Below are 14862 nucleotides of genomic sequence, written 5' to 3' on the forward strand. Positions count from 1 at the left end.
GATGGGGTATTATGTTTTCATGGTGAATTTGTGTACCGAATAATGGGGATTTAAGGCAATCGATTCGAGGGAGCATAGTAGCCTTTATGCTATGCATCTCGAGAAATAAAATGTACCAAGATCTGCGTGAGTTGTACTAGTGGCCAAGGTTGAAGCGTGAATTCTTGACTTCGTTACTCGATGTCTAACTTGTCGAGTTGGTGAGCATCGATTACCTTCGGTTTCTTTTAGCGATAAAGATCTTATACGAAAATGACGGTAACGATGGACTTTATTAGTGGGTTACCTCTAACACTCACTAAGAAGGATTGTATGGGTCATCATGGATCGATTGACCAAGTCTTCTCACTTCATTCGGTCAAGCGAATTCTCTTTGTAAGCGCTAAACTCTACATTTACGAAATAGTGAGGCTACATCGAATTTATCTCGATCATCTCATAGGGATCCTCGTTTCATCTCGATTCGGAAGAAGCTTCATGAGGCTCTGGGTTCAATAGTGGACTTGATCTTGCTTTCCATCCTCGGATAGATGGTCGATCGGAGAGGGTGATTCGAATCTTGGAGGACATGTTAGGAAATGCGTTATTGATTTACGAGGCAATTGGAAAAAGTACTTGCCATTAGCGAGTTCGAGTTATAATAACAACTACTAGTCTAGTATCTGGATGGCAACTTACGAGGCCTTTGTATGGTCGTAAGTCGCACTCCCTATGGTGGGTAGGTTAGGTGAGCGGCGTATTCGAGTCGGAGTTGGTTTCAAAATTGAGGACAAGGTCTATTTGATTCGAGATCATTGAAAGCGGCTTCTAATAGGCGAAGTCTATCTGAATCTGAAGTGTCGAAAGATAGAATATTCGTGAAAGACCTTGTTTTTCTTAAGGTCTCTCCATGGAAGAAGATTCGAGGTTTGGTCGCAACAAGCTGAGCCCTCGATTTATTACGGCGTGCAAGATTACGAAATGAGTGGGGCCGATTGCATACCGATTAGAGCTACCTCGAGTTAGATCACATACATGATGTGTTTCACGTCTCAATGTTGAGACACTATCGCTCTGATCCCACGCATTGTTCTGTGGAGGAGATTGAGGTTAGGCCGGATCTAATGTTTGAAGAGGAGGTTCAAATTTTAGATCGCAACATAAAGGTCTTTGTGGTGGAATCATACCCTTTATGGAGGCCACTTGGGGCAGAAACATTTGATCGTCACTAGTATCCTCACCTTTTCCGATCAAGTAAAATTTTGAGGCGAAATTTTTCTTTTAGGGGTAGAGTTATAACGAAGTTTTTAAATATATTTTTGTAATTCAATGACACAAGTGTGTATTGCTTGATGGTTAAGTGTTTTGGGAGTGTCGAGAGGTCCCAAGTTCAAGCTTTAGCTTGAGAAAATTTTGACTTTTAATGAATAAAGCCTTACTCTTGTTCAATAGGCTTATATTTGATTGTTTGTAAAATTTTAGTAGAATGGGCCTCTTGGTCTGGTTAAGTGGAGTGAATTTAAGTTGGAGGTCATGTGCTCGAATTAAGGTGTAAGAAAGGGTTTATATTTTTACCTCGATGGGTTGGAAGTGTTTGGGTGGAGTCGAATTCTAATGATGGTTGGAGTGTTGGACGGTTTTGGGGAAGTGAGGGTAGTGGGAGTGTTTTGAGGATTGGGGAGTAATTGGAGGTTTTGGAGTATCGGAATCCCATTGTGATCTTTCATTTTTTCAAAATTTTGATTGTTTCCCAATTCAGTCAACCCCTTTTCCTTGTGCTTCCTCACCTTCCTTTCTTCACGATTTCTTCTCCATACCATCTTTTTTGATCCACGTTTGTTCATGATTGTAGGAAGTAATTTTGGTGTTTTGGTATCTTGATTTTTAAAACATTAATGGGGAATCTATGTTTAATTGTTTTGTGACCAAAAATCAATTGTGAGGGTTTCTAGTGTTGGATTGTGCTAGGAGATGTTCGTGGTTTGCAAGTTAAGGGCTTTTAAGCTCAAAGTTGTCTAACCTATTTTGGGGTATAGTGTAATTCGATTGATTAAGTTATGCGATTGAGTGAAATATGGTTAATTTTAGGTTCTAGAGTGCGAGGTTGCGTGAGCTTGAATCGATACCGGTGTGCCAAAAACACGAAAAAGAGAATCGATGGAAGCCAAAAATAATTCTGCCGTCTTGCTTGCAGTGTGTGTACTTGTGGTGGTCGTGTGGTACCGCAGTGTGAATGATGAACCGGTAATGCATGCGTGACACGGTGCATAACACAGCCGTGTAATGGTTGGCGAGGCCATGTCAGACCTAGGGCCATGTGGGCCCTTTCGGGTGTGTGGGCCCACAAGAGTGAACTACGGGCATGTGGGATTTTTGCCGAGCCAATTTGGGCGTGTGGGCCCATTTCTGAAATAATCTGTAAGGTTGCTCGGTGCGCCCAAGTCGACTATGACCTACTTAGGTCGATGGCATTACTTAGACCCTAATTTTATGATCGATTATGATGTATGTATTAAGCATGTTACTCTTAGCATGTGTATCATCAATGTGATTTGTTAAATTGTATTATAACATGCCATATTTGTATGATGCATTGCATCAAGGTGGGGTTGATCTTATAATAGAGAAATTCAGAAGGCTCTTAAGCTTTTATTATTTGGCATTTCAATTTGTAATTATTTGATTATGTGCTACATTTCGTCTGACATGATGTGATGTTTGAGGTTGTGCCATGAGATTCATGCATGTTTTTAGTTGATAGCTTGATGCTCTTGTTAGCCCATGGTTCAAACCTTTGTTATATCATGGGGATGGTATTTGGCCAAGGTGGATTTTGTGTTAATGTCATTGCATGTTAAATATGAAGCTTGCTAATGATATATGTGATGGTGGATTGATGGCTCTTGGACTTTCTTTTTAGTATTTTTGAGTAAGACATTAAGTTCTTTGTTTAATCATGACCAAAATTATGGTGTTGTGATGTATTCGGCCATGGTACATCCAAAAGTGTGATTTATGCTCATTGCATGGAAAGTAAGATTTGTGTTTTGAAATTATGTTCATGTTTAGTTACAATCAACTTGAGATTCGGCTCTAGCATATATATATGTATATATGTTTGTACATGATGTATTGGTATGACATATATACTATTTCAAGGTGTATATTTGCTTGTGATGATGTTTGGTTATGAAGTAAATGAGAGATGTGTATTGAGCTACGATATGTAATCGTTAGTTAGTAAAATGTATGCTATTTTGTGTGGTATTAAGTGTATAATTGGCCTCAACATGGACATGCATATTCGCCACATGAGGGAAATTGGTGTGCATGCATTCGGTTAGAGGCAAGCATATTGATGCCTATTCTTGGCTTAGAAAATTGGCTAAGAGGAATATTAACTAATGTGTTGAGTTCGATTCATGATTTCGTATACATGCGACTTTGATGCCTAATGAGTATATATATTGGCTAAGTACCTTGTATTCCTTTTTCGATGCTCAAATGATTAAATCGATTTATTTGTTAAATTAAGCTCAAGAGCAAAGGGAACTAGATCCGACAAAGGGAAGGAAAAAGTGGTCGAATAGCCATTGAAATCGTTCGACGACATCCTAGGTAAGTTCTTGAGTAATAGAGCTTAAATTCGAATTGATTAGATCATGTTTAAAGCAAATTAAAATCATGCTCTTTGTGTGTGGCTATTGAGCGAAATTGCAAGTGTGAAAAGTGCCTTGTGTTTGAGTTTTGCTAATGAAAATGAAATACGAATGTGTCATAATTTATTGATAATTGTGCTCGGTTATTGAATGATGTCCGGGCTAAGTCCCAAGGCTTTGTGCTAAGTGACTATATCCGGACTAGGATCCGAAGGCATTAAATGCGAGTTAATAAATCCGGGCTAAGCCGAAGGCATTTATGCAAGTTACTAAACCGGGTTAAGTCCGAAGGCATTCGTGCGAAGTTACTATAACCGGCTTCGTCCGAAGGCATTTGAGCGAGTCGTTATATCAGGTTAAATTCAAGGTACGTGATTCGAGAATGAGCGATCTTGCTGTAAAATTTTCAGTTAATACGCTTGAAAAATTCCAGCAATGAGGTATGTTCGTATGTGCTTGAATTAGTTGATTCCTTGAATAATATTCGCTCGATCGAGTAATGAGTTTCCGGTATTTGGCTAAGATGATCCCTTATGTATGAACATAGGGGTTGGAATGTGAAATGAGTAGGATATTGAGAATTTGTGCATATGAAATTATCCGTTAGCTTTATGAATGCTATGCTTTTGTTGTGCTGGAATTTCTTGCTCAAACTTACTAAGCATAAATTGCTTATTTCGTTTTCTCTGTTTCTTTGTTTATAGATTTTGGCTCGTCAGCTATCGGACTCGGGATTTTTGGAAGTCAAAGTCTCCCACAGTATCAAAGCCCCCATTTTGGTACAATTTTGGTTGAACTTTGAAATGGCATGTATAGGACTACCCTTATGTTGAAGGTCATGTACCTTTCGGTTTTGTGTAAACTTGGATAGCCATGCGAAAATGGCTTATATACGTTTTTAGCATAGTACCATAATCGTTTGTATGTTGATCATTATGAGGTATGGAATTGTTTTGAAACGATTAGCCATTGGAATGGTTAATCATGATCACACTTTGTGCTATGTATGCAAAAAGGGCCAATTGAATCATGGAAATCATGAAATAGGTAAAGCCTACCTTAAAGGCAGATGCTGACAGCAGCAGTGATGTGGATGTGAAAAATCACTAAAAATATTAGTAATGGTATTAAATAGTGAATAAATTATGTAAATGAACTTTGATGAATCTACTTTCAGATGGAAGAAACAAAATTGTCATATGAGTTATATGTTAAGAGATATTAAAGTTCTCGTGAAACAGGGCCAGAACGGTTTCTGGATCCCCTGTTCCGACTTTGGAAATTCATTGTAAATTAACCAGAGATAATTAGGAGTCATGCCATATATGTATAGATTCCTCTCTGAGTCTAGTTTCTATATAAACAAACGTCATCAGTATTAAATCCTGTACAAGGAGATATTCAATTCGTAACGCACGAAGGTCAGTGTAGTCGAACCCTGGAATAGGGGAGACTTTAACTAATAAACTGTACTAATTGGCTCGACCAAAAATTCTAGAAAAAAATCTATAGATGGAAATATGAGTCTAGTTTCAGGGAAAAATTACAAAACAAATTTTCGAGCTTTGAAACTCAAGATATGATTTTTAAGGTAACAGTGATGCAGTGACCAGCTAGTCTGGAAATTTCTAAATGGACTGTGAAAATAGTTAAGTCTGTGTGCACCTTGTGTCCGATTCCGGTAACGGACTAGGGTACGGGGTGTTACAATTTTATTGGTATCAGAGCTACGGTTTAGTCGATTCTAGGACTACCGTAATACGTTTGGGTCTAGCTATACATGCCATTATGTGATTAATTGATAGTGTGGTGATTTGACGTTTGAATTTGTGTTTAATTATAGTAATGGATCCCGATCCCAACCGAGCGATAGGCGATGATGTGGAGAGTGTGGCGCTGCTCCAAGACAAGGCCTGGCCGTGCGGACTCTCAACTTTGTTGCTCGTAATCCGAATGATGAGGCTAGGCAAGCTTTTATAAGCGTGATGAATGATTGGTTCAACCAATACATTCGAACTAACACACTGCATTCCACAACCTCCATTCCCGACTCATCGACCCCGCACCTACAATGCCTCCGAATCGACCAAATAAGGTCGAATAAGCCCCAGTTGAAAGAATCCAAAACATGGGGCTCTGAATTTAAAGCTACGGATAGCGACGATGCCGAGCAAGCTGAATTTTGGTTGGACAACACTATCAAGCACTCGATGAGCTATCTTGTACACCGATGAATGCCTAAAGTGTACTATCTCCTTGCTACGTGATTACGCCTACTATTGGTGGTGTACTCGACTTCATTGTGCCCGAGAGCAAGTAACTTGGGAGTTTTTCCAAACCGAGTTTGGAAAAAGTATATCGATCGAGATTTATGGATCAAAAGCGGAAGGAATTTCTCGAACTTAAACAAGGTTCCATGTCGGTTACCGACTATGAACGAAAATTTGTGAGGCTCGGCCAGATGCAGCGGGAATGCATTTCTTGAAGTGTGATGTAAACGCTTCAAGATGGATGAATGATGATATAAAGTCGTATGTTGGCATTTTGGAAATCAGAGTTTGTGGCTCTTGTCGAGCGAAATGCAAAGCCGAGGAGCCGAGTATGGAGAAAAGAAAAGTGAAGTGGGAGCAAGGGAGTTTCAGAAGAGGTCTTGGAAGCCCTTCCCGATCATCAAAGAAATTTAGAGATGGCTTAGGCGGTCTAGAGACACTTCGGCTTTTCTAGGCGAGATCGCGATCGACCCCTGTGACCACACGAGTCACTTGATCGCCGATGGTGGAAATGATCGTCGAGAGAGAACGGAGTGCCGTGATTGTGGCAAATGGCATTCGGAAGTTGTAGATTCCGTGACCGCTCCTGTTACAAGTGCGGATCGGTTGACCACTTCATTAAAGATTGCGAGGTTGTGCGAATGAATGTAGATCGAGTGAGAAACGGGTGCTACCACCGCTCGAGGTAGACCGTCTAGAAATACGAGCAATGCTAGTGGTGGTCAGAGAGGATCTAGAGATGGTACGACCAGATCCGAGGCTCGCGCTCCTGCTAGGGCTTATGCTATACGTGCACGCGAGGATGCTTCCTCTCCAGATGTTATTACCGGTACTTTCACTCTCTTTGATACTAATGTGATTGCTTTGATTGACCCTGGTTCTACTCATTCTTATATATGCGAAACCTTAGCATCCAAAGAAGACTTTACCTATTGAGTCTCTTGAGTTCGTAATTCGGTGTCAAATCCCTTGGGTCGTTACGTCTTTGGTCGACAAAGTGTGTAAGAAATGTCCCTAGTAATTCGAGGTTCCTGTTTTCCGGCGGACTTGATGCTTTTGCCGTTCGATGAATTTGATGTTATTCTTGGGTTGGATTGGTTGACCGTGCATGATGCGGTTCTGAATTGCAAAAGCAAGACTATTGATTTGAGGTGCGCAAATAACGAGATGATCCGAGTTGAGTCTACGGACTTAAAGGGGTTGCTAGCTGTAATATCATCAATGTTGGCCCAAAAATATGTAAGAAAGGGGTGCGAAGCATACCTTGCGTATGTACTTGATGATAACGAGTTAGAAATAAAACCCAAATCTGTGCCGGTGGTTTGTGATTACCCGGATGTTTTTCCCGAAGAATTACCGGGTTTGCCACCTGTTCGGGAGATAGAGTTTGGTATTGAGCTTGTACCTGGGAGCACACCGATTTCGATAGCTCCGTATCGTATGGCACCAACGGAATTAAAGGAGTTGAAAGCTCGGTTGCAAGAGTTGGTGGATAGAGGTTTTGCTCGCTTGAGTTTTTCACCTTGGGGTGCACTAGTGTTGTTTGTGAAAAGAAAGCGGAACCATGAGGTTGTGCATCGACTATCGTCGACTTACTAAGGTGACAATAAAGAACAAATATCCGTTACAGCTTATCGATGATTTGTTCGATCAAGCTGAAGGAGCCTCGGTGTTCTCAAAATAGATTTGAGATCGGGCTATTATCGATTCATGAATCCGAGATTCGGATATACCCAAAGCGCCTTGAGAACAAGATATGGTCACTCTGAGTTCTTAGTGATGTCGTTTGGGCTCACTAATGCCCTGCGGTATTTATGGATTTGATGAATCGGATCTTGGACCGTATTTGGATCGGTTCGTAGTTGTGTTCATGGGCGACATCTTGGTCTATTCAAGAGATGAGACCGAACATGCGGAGCACCGAAATTAGTGTTGCAAATTTTACGGGATAAGCGACTATATGCTAAATTCAGCAAGTGTGAGTTACGGTTAGCGAGGTTAGCTTCTTGGGCCATGTGGTATCTCAGACGGTATTCGAGTCGACGAGTAAAATTTCAGCCATACTTAGCTGGAAGCCTCAGAAATATTCTTGAGGTTCGAGCTTTTTGGGACTTGCTTAGGTTACTACCGACGGTTTGTAAAAGGATTCTCGATGATAGCCACACCCATGACGTAAACCGCTTGAGAAAGATGTCAAGTTTGAATGGACCAAAAGTGTCGAAAAGTTTCGACCAATTGAAAACTCATTTGACGGAAGCTCCATTACTAGTACTGACCGAATCGGCAAAGAGTTTGTCATCTATAGTGACGCCTCCCTACTTGGGTTAGGTTGCGTCTTGATGCAAGAAGGTCGAGTTGTGGCCTATCGTCGAGACAATTAAAGCCACATGAGAAAAATTATTCGACCCATGATCTCGAATTGGTTGCCATCGTATTCGCCTTAAAGATATGGCGACATTACTTATTTGGTGAGAAGTGCCATGTGTATTCGGATCACAAAAGTCTCAAATATTTGATGACTCAAAGAGAATTAAATCTGCGACAAAGACGTTGGCTCGAGTTGTTAAAAGATTATGAGCTTGTCATTGATTATCACCCGGGAAAGGCTAATGTGGTTGTGGACGCCTTGAGCCGAAAATCACTGTTTGCTTTACGAGCAATGAATGTACACTTGTCTATTCTACCCGACAATGTGTTAGTAGTCGAATTAAAGGCCAAACTATTATTGACTCATCAAATTCGTGAAGCTCAGAAAGTCGACGATGAGTTGGTTGCAAAACGAAATGAGTGTGTTACGAACAAGGAATCGAGTTTCAAATTGATGATGACGATTGTTTGAGGTTCGAAGCCGTCTGTGTGTTCCAAAGAATTGAACTTATTTCGATAATTCGAACGAAGCCCATTGTAGCCGAATGGAAATCCACCGGGAGTACGAAGATGTACAATGATTTGAAACGTCGGTTTTGGTGGCATGGTATGAAAGCGAGACATCTCCGACTTTGTTTGAGATGTTTAATATGTCAACAAGTGAAAGCGGAACATCAAGTGCCTTCGTGGATTACTTGACCGATTCACGATACCCGAGTGGAAATGGGATCGAGTCACAATGGACTTTGTGTCCGGACCGCCATTGTCGCAAGTAAGAAGGATGCGATTTGGGTTGTTGTTGATAGACCGACTAAGTCGGCTCACTTTATCCCCGTATGCATCGGATTTTTCATTGGATAAACTAGCTGAATTTATGCGTTTACGAGATTGTGAGATTACACGGGTACCGATTTACATTGTGTCGGATAGAGATCCGAGGTTCACCTCGCGATTTTGGAAGAAATTGCAAGAAGCTTTGGGTACCAAGTTGCATTTCAAGACCGCTTTCACCCTCAAACCGATGGTCAATCCGAAGCAGATAATTCAGATACTTGAGGATATGTTGAGATGTTGCATCCTCGAATTCGAGTGGTTCATGGGGCGGTATCTACCTTTGATTGAATTCGCACAACAATAGTTTTCAATCAAGTATTAAGATGGCGCCTTACGAGGCTTTGTACGGCGTAAATGCCGTACACCATTGTTTTGGACCGAGCTTGGTGAAAACAAAATTTTCGAGTGGATTTGATTAAAGATCTTGAGAATGAAGGTAAAGGTAATCCGTGAAAGTTTGAAGGCGGCCACAGATCGTCGTAAATCGTGACGGATTTGAAACGAAAGGACATTGAGTATCGGTGGGAGATAAAGTGTTTCTTAAAGTTTCGCCTTGGAAAAGATACTCAGATTCTACCGTAAGGGCAAGTTGAGCCGAGATTCATTGGGCGTCTGAAATCTCGAACGAGTTGGCCCGATTGCGTATCGTTTGATTTTGCCCCCGAACTCGAAAAGCTTCACAACGTCTTCCATGTTTCAATGCTTCGATGCTATAGATCGATCCATCGCACATAATTAGTCCATCGAGGTTGAAATTCAAGCCGATATGAGTTATGAAGAAGAATCGATTCAGTATCCTAGCTCGTGAAGTAAAAGAGTTATGAAACAAAAGGGTTCCGCTAGTGAAAGTATTATGGCTCAAACACGGAATAGAAGAAGCTACTTGGGAACCCGAGAACTCTATGAAAGAGCGATACCCAAATCTATTTACGGTAAGATTTTGGGACGAAAATTTCTTAAGTGGGGGAGAGTTGTGACAGCCTTAAAACGACCCTAGTCGGAATGTGGTTTCGGGACCACAAAACCGAGGCATAAAAATAATTTGATATTTATTTTGATGCCTATAATATGTGTTAACTCATGTGTGACATTTTGATGCTTTAATTTAGAGTTATAAATGTGAATTTCACTAGAAAGGACCTAGTAGAAAACTTTGAAAGTATGATGGGGAATGTGTGATGACTAATTAAAGCATGCATGCAAAACAATGGCCTTGCATGTCAAATACCCTCTCTTTACAAGTGATGGCGGCCATGACAAAGAAATATGGGCAAAACATGTCATAGACATGTTTTGTTGGTGAATCATGGGTGAAAAAAATAAATTAATGAGCATGGGTAATAAAGAAATGGAAAAAGAAAAAAATGGTCTCATGCATGCCCCATTGCCGTGTATTGAGGAAGAGAAGAAAAAAATTTGTTCATCCATTTTTCATTCTCTCTTGACCGAAAATACTAGAGGGGAAAGGAGGAATTTTGCTTCATGCTTGGTTTGGAAGAGGATTAGGAAGAGGTTTGGCTATACTTGCATCAAGATTAAGGTATGTTTGAGGTTGTGCCATGAGATTCATGCATGTTTTTAGTTGATAGCTTGATGCTCTTGTTAGCCCATGGTTCAAACCTTTGTTATATCATGGGGATGGTATTTGGCCAAGGTGGATTTTGTGTTAATGCCATTGCATGTTAAATATGAAGCTTGCTAATGATATATGTGATGGTGGATTGATGGCTCTTGGACTTTCTTTTTAGTATTTTTGAGTAAGACATTAAGTTCTTTGTTTAATCATGACCAAAATTATGGTGTTGTGATGTATTCGCCATGGTACATCCAAAAGTGTGATTTATGCTCATTGCATGGAAAGTAAGATTTGTGTTTTGAAATTATGTTCATGTTTAGTTACAATCAACTTGAGATTCGGCTCTAGCATATATATATGTATATATGTTTGTACATGATGTATTGGTATGACATATATACTATTTCAAGGTGTATATTTGCTTGTGATAATGTTTGGTTATGAGGTAAATGAGAGATGTGTATTGAGCTACGATATGTAATGCATTAGTTAGTAAAATGTATGCTGTTTTGTGTGGTATTAAGTGTATAATTGGCCTCAACATGGACATGCATATTCGGCCACATGAGGGGAAATTGGTGTGCATGCATTCGGTTAGAGGCAAGCATATTGATGCCTATTCTTGGCTTAGAAAATTCGCTAAGAGGAATATTAACTAATGTGTTGAGTTCGATTCATGATTTCGCATACACATGCGACTTTGATGCCTAATGAGTATATATATTGGCTAAGTACCTTGTATTCCTCTTCGATGCTCAAATGATTAAATCGATTTATTTGTTAAATTAAGCTCAAGAGCAAAGGGAACTAGATCCGACAAAGGGAAGGAAAAGTGGTCGAATAGCCATTGAAATCGTTCGACGACATCCTAGGTAAGTTCTTGAGTAATAGAGCTTAAATTCGAATTGATTAGATCATGTTTAAAGCAAATTAAAATCATGCTCTTTGTGTGTGGCTATTGAGCCGAAATTGCAAGTGTGAAAAGTGCCTTGTGTTTGAGTTTTGCTAATGAAAATGAAATACGAATGTGTCATAATTTATTGATAATTGTGCTCGGTTATTGAATGATGTCCGGGCTAAGTCCCGAAGGCTTTGTGCTAAGTGACTATATCGGACTAGGATCCGAAGGCATTAAATGCGAGTTAATAAATCGGGCTAAGCCGAAGGCATTTGTGCAAGTTACTAAACCGGGTTAAGTCCCGAAGGCATTCGTATGAAGTTACTATAACCGGGCTTCGTCCCGAAGGCATTTGAGCGAGTCGTTATATCCGGTTAAATTCTGAAGGTACGTGATTCGAGAATGACCGATCTTGCTGTAAAATTTTCAGTTAATACGCTTGAAAAATTCCAGCAATGAGGTATGTTCGTATGTGCTTGAATTAGTTGATTCCCTTCGAATAATATTCGCTCATCGAGTAATGAGTTTCCGGTATTTGGCTAAGATGATCCCTTATGTATGAACATAGGGGTTGGAATGTGAAATGAGTAGGATATTGAGAATTTGTGCATATGAAATTATCCGTTAGCTTTATGAATGCTATGCTTTTGTTGTGCTGGAATTTCTTGCTCAAACTTACTAAGCATAAATTGCTTATTCCGCTTTCTCTGTTTCTTTGTTTATAGATTTTGGCTCGTCACTATCGGACTCGGGATTTTGGAAGTCGAAGTCTCCCACACTATCAAAGCCCCATTTTGGTACAATTTTGGTTGAACTTTGAAATGGCATGTATAGGACTACCCTTTTGTTGAAGGTCATGTACCTTTCGGTTTTGTGTAAACTTGGATAGCCATGCGAAAATGGCTTATATCGTTTTAGCATAGTACCATAATCGTTTGTATGTTGATCATTATGAGGTATGGAATTGTTTTGAAACTATTAGCCATTGGAATGGTTAATCATGATCACACTTTGTGCTATGTATGCAAAAAGGGCCAATTGAATCATGGAAATCATGAAATAGGTAAAGCCTACCTTAAAGGCAGATGCTGACAGCAGCAGTGATGTGGATGTGAAAAATCACTAAAAATATTAGGAATGGTATTAAATAGTGAATAAATTATGTAAATGAACTTTGATGAATCTACTTTCAGATGGAAGAAACGAAACAGTCATATGAGTTATATGTTAAGAGATATTAAAGTTCTCGTGAAACAGGGCCAGAACGGTTTCTGGATCCCCTATTCCAACTTTGGAAATTCATTGTAATTTAACCAGAGATAATTAGGAGTTATGCCATATATGTATAGATTTCTCTCTGAGTCTAGTTTCTATAGAAACAAACGGCATCAGTATTAAAGCCCTGTACAAGGAGATATTCAATTCGTAACGTACGAAGGTCAGTGTAGTCGAACCCTGGAATAGGGGAGACTTTAACTAATAAACTGTACTAATTGGATTGACCAAAAATTCTATAAAAAAATCTGTAGATGGAAATATGAGTCTAGTTTTAGGGAAAAATTACGAAACAAATTTTCGAGCTTTGAAACTCAAGATATGATTTTTAAGGCGACAGTGATGCAGTGACCAGCTAGTCTGGAAATTTCTAAATGGACTGTGAAAATAGTTAAGTCTATGTGCACCTTGTGTCCGATTCCGGTAACGGACTCGGGTACGGGGTGTTACAATAGATATGTATAATTTGGCGTTTATCAAATACCCCCACACTTAAGCATTTGCTTGTCTTCAAGCAAAATTCTCATTTACTACCAGAATTCATTCTTTTCAATGACATGGTCAGTATTGATAATGTTACAAACTATTTCACGGAAAATCATACAGTGAGAATTTAACTATAGGTAATCTAAATCGAATATTTTGATAATAAAATCATAGGTAATCTCCTTCCTCTAAGTAATTAACTTTAGTCCTAAATATACAAGAGATGACATCTTCACTAAAGATTCACTCAAATCACTCAAAGTGTTTAAGGTTCAAGATTAAGCACTCGGTTGTCTAACGTGAAAATTTATTACCATAAGCTTGCATGAAAATCAAATCTCCACCACTTGTAAATGATATGATATACTAATCAAAAGGTCTTTACATGGTTGTAATGGGGTTTAGGTTACAGGTATGGATACAAGCTGTAACACCCCGAACCCGAGACCATCGCCGGTGTCGGATGCGAGGAGTTAACGAGCCAAGTCCTCTTAAAGCACCGACCAATTTGTCATTTCCAGACTGGCTGGAAAATTGCGTCACTGTCGCCTTAAAAATCATATCTCGAGTTTCAAAACTCGGAAACTGATTCCGTAAATTTTCCCTGAATTTAGACTCATATATACTTCCATGGATTTATTTCTAGAATTTTTGGTCAGGCCAATTGGTACAGTTTATTAGTTAAAGTAACCCATGTTACAGGGATCGACTGCTCTGACCTTCTCGCGTTACAACTTGAATATCTCTCTGTGCAAGGCTTTAATACTGGTGCCGTTTGTTTCTAATGAAACTAGACTCAAAATGGAATCTTCACATATAAGGCATGACTTCTAATTCTTTCTGTATCATTCATAGTAAATTTTTAAAGTCGCGACAGGGGACCTAGAAACCGTTCTGGCCCTGTCTCACAATAACTTTAATATCTCTCAACATGTAACTCCTATGACCGTTTCGTTTCTTCCATATGAAAGTAGACTCATCAAGGTTCATTTACATAACTTATTAACTATTTAATACCATTCCTACAAATTTTGGTGATTTTTCAAAACCACACCGCTGCTGCTGCCAGCATCTGATTTCAAGGTAACCTTTACCTATCTCATGATTTCCACGATTCAATTGGCCCTTTTTGCATACATAGCACAAAGTGTGATCATGATTAACCATTCCAATGGCTAATCTTTTCAAAACAATTCCATACCCCATAATGATCATCATACAAACGATTATAGAATCATACTGAAAACGTATATAAGCCATTTTCGCAAGGCTATCCAAGCTTACGCAAAACCGAGAAGTACATGACCTTCAACAATAGGGTAGTCCTATACATGCCATTTCAAAGTTCAACCAAAATTATACCAAAATGGAGGCTTTGATAGTGTAGATGACTTCGACTTTAATGATCCCGAATCCGATCGCTAACGAGCAAAATCTATAAAATAGAGAGCCAAAGCAACGGGGTAAGCATTTTTATGCTTAGTAAGTCTCAAGCAATAAAATCAGCTTTAACTAAAG

Source organism: Gossypium arboreum, chromosome 12, assembly GCF_025698485.1.
Source record: "Gossypium arboreum isolate Shixiya-1 chromosome 12, ASM2569848v2, whole genome shotgun sequence".
NCBI lineage: Eukaryota > Viridiplantae > Streptophyta > Magnoliopsida > Malvales > Malvaceae > Gossypium > Gossypium arboreum.